The sequence below is a fragment of the Gossypium hirsutum genome, chromosome D12, assembly GCF_007990345.1.
Source record: "Gossypium hirsutum isolate 1008001.06 chromosome D12, Gossypium_hirsutum_v2.1, whole genome shotgun sequence".
NCBI classification, from domain to species: Eukaryota; Viridiplantae; Streptophyta; class Magnoliopsida; order Malvales; family Malvaceae; genus Gossypium; species Gossypium hirsutum.
Window position 1 is genome coordinate 26,421,685 of NC_053448.1, and position 5,633 is coordinate 26,427,317.

General features: G+C 33.6%; 1 long non-coding RNA gene across 1 annotated transcript; it reads right to left on the bottom strand.

The window, feature by feature from the left end:
* Positions 1-1,160: 1,160 nt before the first annotated feature.
* LOC121224087 (uncharacterized) lies at positions 1,161-4,694 on the bottom strand. Its single transcript, XR_005921568.1, has 3 exons — positions 1,733-4,694; positions 1,568-1,630; positions 1,161-1,486 (listed from the first exon to the last, which is right to left on the bottom strand). It is a non-coding gene; the product is annotated as an uncharacterized lncRNA (long non-coding RNA).
* Positions 4,695-5,633: the final 939 nt, after the last annotated feature.

The following is a 5,633-nucleotide window of genomic DNA, read 5'->3' on the forward strand; positions in this document are numbered from 1 at the left end:
AATCCTCCTTTGCATTGCATCATACTTATCACATATAGGTTCGTTACTGAAATGTTAACAAGATATGCCATGTACAAAAATGTAATGAAATTATTGATTGTTCATGTTACTATTCACTCACACTTGGCCATTATATGCTCACCCCTTGTGTAACACCCCAAACTCGGCCTAGACGTTTTGGCCGAATTTGGGAGTGTCACGAAGAAGAGTTTTGAAATTGTTGATTCTTTGATAAAACATCAAATTTTAATAAAAACGTATTCATTTATATATTTATTACTGACCGTTACATGTTATCCTTTAAGGTTAACTAAATCATTTCGTAGCAGAAGTTTGAAAAATCGTTTAAAACAAAACTACGCTCGTGTTTTCAAAAATAACATTTGTTCGCGTAAAATTTATATTTTGTCAAATCGTCGCAGTTTAGAAATCATAAAGCAACCAGACCAAAAAATTAAACCCAACAGTCTAAAAAGTCCGGAGAGTCAAAAAATTACAAAACTCTCACAAAAGTTAGAAATTTTAGTAAAACCCATTAAACAATAAAAATGAAAACAGGTTCCTGTCAAGTGGTCACTGCTAAGCCTCTGTCGCAGCGACCCACCGATGTTTATGGATTACCTGAAAAGAATAGACAAACAGATGTGAGTTTTCGTAAACTCAGTGTGTAACCCAACAGAAATAGTCATGCGACATACACAATATTTCATATACGGTCATATATGGATTTAGACCAAAGTCCATAATAGATACAGATATCATAATCATATTAACAGAACAGATATAGAGAATGCTACCCCATTCTTTACACACCATTTCTGACCATCCCATCACACAATGTGCGGTTAAAAACACTCGCCCATCCCTACACACCATACAATGTCATGCGACACATAACAGCTAATACAAAGTCAAGCTGCCAGAATATAGGCGAAAGGTCACCGCATAGATCACTTACTCCACATATACAAATCCCACCCCAAACAAAGATATAGAATACAGATGCTAAAAATAGCAGAATAAACATGCTTAACACGTTTGTATTCAGATAAATACATACTTAACAGTACAATCAATAAAACATATCAGTTTCCTACTCAAATCAGACTATCAAAGCATCAGATCACATGAAATAGCGTTTGGTTAGCCCTTACCGACCCTATGGTAGGTCCACAGTCGATCGGTATGACCCGTGCAACCCTAGGAAAGATTTTAGAATTCTGGGCCCATATACCCGTGTGGCTTGCCTGTATGGGCCCATACACCCAAATTAGCCTTGCTCGTGTGGCCCACACAGCCTGTCCCAAAACCCACGCGCCTTCATCAGTCACACGACCGTGTCTCACACACAGCCAACCACATGGTCAGCCACAAGCCTGTGTGGCATCGACAAACTCTATTTTTGGCTTTCACCAAAGCTCAATTTTTCGTGTTAAGAGTACACACCTAGTACGATTTTGATGCGAAATCCTGATACTTTCGAAACCTAAAAATAGAATACCCAACTCCAGTTTAGAAGATTGATTAACGAATTTATCAACAAAAATCCAACACAAGACTGACTTACCGCCGACGACAAAGTACGCGTACTAAGCCTTTGAAGTGCAATTTTACGCCTCATAACCTTCACCTAATCACAGATTTCATCGATTAATCACCAATTATTGGCTACCATTTAACATCGCTAACATCTCAAAAACTAAACGTTAACAACAAAAGAAGTTCTACTTACCAAGCAGATTAAAGAACCCGATAATTCCAATAGCACCATTGAACGACAGATTCATGAACAGAATTGAAGAAGAACAAAAAAAAGATTTACAGAGAAGGGGAAAATGTCAGAAATTTGAAGAACTAACGTTAGAGGGGATTTGGGAAGAGAGAGAAAAAATAATAAAAATAAAAATTAAGAATAAAAAACAAATAGAATCCCACAATCCCCTTAATTTTAGGCATAATCTCCTGCTAACCCAATCCCATCTACCCACTCTCTCATCCACTTACACAGACTTCCAAACCTATCCAAACTCTTTTAGAAAACCGAGACAAAAATTAACACTCACGCTCACGCAGGGATTCGAACACAGGACCTCTAACACACTAACTCCATACCACTCAAACCAGTAGGCTCATTCTGATATGAGTTTACAAATAATATTTCATAAGCCTACTCAGTAGGAATAAGGCTAGGATTAAAAATAACAGAATTTCCAAAAGTGGGACTTGAACCCAAGACCTCATACACACACCCAAAACACTTAACCACTGAAGCAAATACACATTTGTGCCAAGTTTCACAGAAATAAAATTAAATTATTCAGGGCGTTACACCTAGTCTTAACTTCTCAAGTAATGAAGAAGACTACGACCTGACCTGATAAGCTGTCGCAATTCGTTTTAGTAGATTAAACCATTTTTCGTACTTAAGGAGCTCGTATAAAAGAAATTTAGTTATGTTTTTAATTAGTTTTTAATTTTAGTTCAAATAATAAAAAGCATGATTTGAGTCATTTATACAACCTTAAGGGCCAAAAGGCCTAAAGGAAGGCTAACATATTTGATGAGTGTGCAAGACATCATTTAGAGGCATAGAGACACAACACTAGCCGCAATGTTGCAACACGGAGTGTCAATGTCACAACATAGTGAGCAGAACACTAGAAAGGAGCAATTTGCCTTCAGTGTCACGACATAAATAGAGTGTGTCACGAGACCGCCCAGCCTGAGCTTGTAATCTTCCATCAATGTTACAACACAGGGAAGAGGGTGTCGCGACATCTCCTTAACGACGGGAATTAATGAGCCAAGGGCGTTTTGGGCCGCAGAACAAACTTTAATGCAAAAATGTCAGTCGAATTAGGTCAATGGACGACGACCAACCCTAAGCCTATAAATAGATAGCTCTAAACACTTCATAGGGAGTTTTTATTCAAGTTTTAGTTTGCGACTTTATTTAGTTTTACTTTTTAGTTCTCTTTAATTTATTTTGTACTTATGTTTATTTTCATTTGTAATTCCATTCTAGCTTTTGTTTTCATTTTTCATGGAACTCGATCTGTGGATTTATTAACTCTTTGTGGATTATTGTTCAAACATTTATCAATATATATCAAGATTATTCTTAAACTCTATTATTTATTTATTATTTATGTTTATTTCTTTAATCAAGTTGATGATGTTTATTAGATCAATGAGGAACTAATCTTTTAACGAGAGATCAACAAGTGGATGTGGGAGTAATTGACTCTTATGTAGTGTTTCTTAGCGGATCAACTGGTTGGGATAATAAGAACTTAAAACCCTCGGCCTAAAAACCCTACGAAGTCATTTAGGTGAAAATGAACCCAAAATTGGTATTGCTTATTCATAAACACCTTACCCCAATCTGGTCTAGAAGGTGAGGTCGAGAGATAAGTACTTCTTGCTGACTGATTAGTTTAGTGGAAGATCGAGAGATCCTAGTAGATTAATGACTAGTTGATTGAATAGAACTTGAAATAGGAGTTAGTTATGACCATCAAAGTGAGTTAGTCTTCTATCTTTAAAATTGATAAATTCTACAAATCATTTTCCTGTCTTTATTTTTATGCATTTTAATTATTTTTTATAAAATATGATTTTTCATCACTTTAGGATTGGAATGACAGAAATGTGGAAGTGTATACAATCGTAACAAATAATAAAGTGATAAATATGTCGAGTTATCATCTCTATAAGGACTAAACAAGCAAATGTTTATGAAATATATACTCACAAATTGGTAGTGAAAAATATTTTGAGTAAAGTGAGCTATTACCTAGACTAAAAATTAACTAAGTAACAAATTAAATTAAATTAAAAATACAAGCTAAAAGCAAATATCTAACAAGTTTAATCAATATGACATACGTGTGTTAGATTAATTTTATTCATTAACTTAGATTTATTCAAACAATGTTTATGATGTTACGGATAATTCCATGGCAACTTGGTCTTTTGTTAACCGATGCAAACATACTTACTAAAATCAATTAATCTTTCTAACATATGTCTATGTTAAATTAATTAATTAATTAATTTTCATAAGTAGACTTAAGATAGAGTGTAGTAACAATATATATATTGACACAAATTTAATCACAACAATATTAGGTTATGCAAGGTGATAATATCAGTTAATACTATTACTAATTTAATCTAATTTTACACTTAAGAAGATTAAACATGTACCAATTAGATATTTTATTAATTAATTATAATTTCATTCTGATTACATAATTAATTTAATTGCAACCTTACATTTATAATGTAAGAATAACATAGGCATGATTTTATCTAATTGAACAAATTACCAAGGCCTATAACATCACAAACATGATTTCAACAATTTAAGTAGATAGAATGCAATCAATCTAACACAAATAAAATATAAGTCATATAATTAAATTGAAAGCATCAAAACAATTAGCATTCATGTTTATGATCTCAACCAAATTAAAAAGAAATAAGAGAATGAAACTGGAAGACAAATCCAATGTTTCTCCGAAGTTAGACTAGCATGCATCCCTTTCTCTCTGCTTTGTTCTACAGAACAAAAGCCTTCCAGAATGTCAAATATTTCTACTCTAAAAGGCTTGCAAGGCTCTTTTTCAAGAGGTAAAAATTGGAAATGGGAGAAGAGAAAATGGAAGAGCAAATAAGAGAAGATAGGTGAGGAAAATATGAATGGTAAATGAATGACTGATGAAATGAAAGGGAATAAGGGTGGCTATTTATACTAGTTTGAGGAGGATAAACATAGCATGTGAGAGCCTTAATTCTCTCCTTCCATGGTCAGCCCTTGATAGTAGGAGGCAAGGTTGGGATGGCTTTGCTAAATATGGCTTCGTGCCATAAATGGAAGGCTTAAAAAGTGGACGGATTGGAACAAATTTGTGAAAGAGTTAAGAGACTATTTTGAAATTATTGTAATCAACTTTTGGAGCTGATTCTAGGTAAGGGCTAGATGGTTTTGGGCTGATCCTTGGGGTCATCCTTCTTCTTTCCTCGATTGGTCATTCTGGGCCCTTTCTTCTGCATCAAGCTGTCCGAATTTATCGACCCAGTTTTACCTCAGATCAAACTAATTTTTAAAGAGTCTGAGAATATTAATTTGAGATATTCATGGCTATTGATCCATCAGCTAATGCTTTGAAAATTCCCTAGCAATTAAATCTTCCTAAGGTGACTTCAAAGTTGATTTTGCTTTCATTGCGAAAAACTTCTCAAAATTGGAAAAATTATGTAAATTTAATATCACAATAACTAAAATTCAATATGTATCTTAAATCATGTCCAATTTAATTTTTTTATAATGAAAGCACAAAATCCGATAAAAACACTTAAAATTTGCACGAATTAATTTTCAAAATGTGCTGAAAAAGTCTATATTTTTCAGTGTTTCCACACCACCCAAACTTAATTCATTACTCATCTCGCGTAATGCTTAATTTACTAAAAGTTTAAGAAAATCACCTTTGGAAAGTTTCCTTCAAAAATAAAATCTTCCCACAATTATGAGTTTAGTACAATTATGCTCAAGAATAAAAATTCTATAATTATGCAACCTGAGTATACATATTATTCAATTATTCTCAATTATTATCATGATAGCA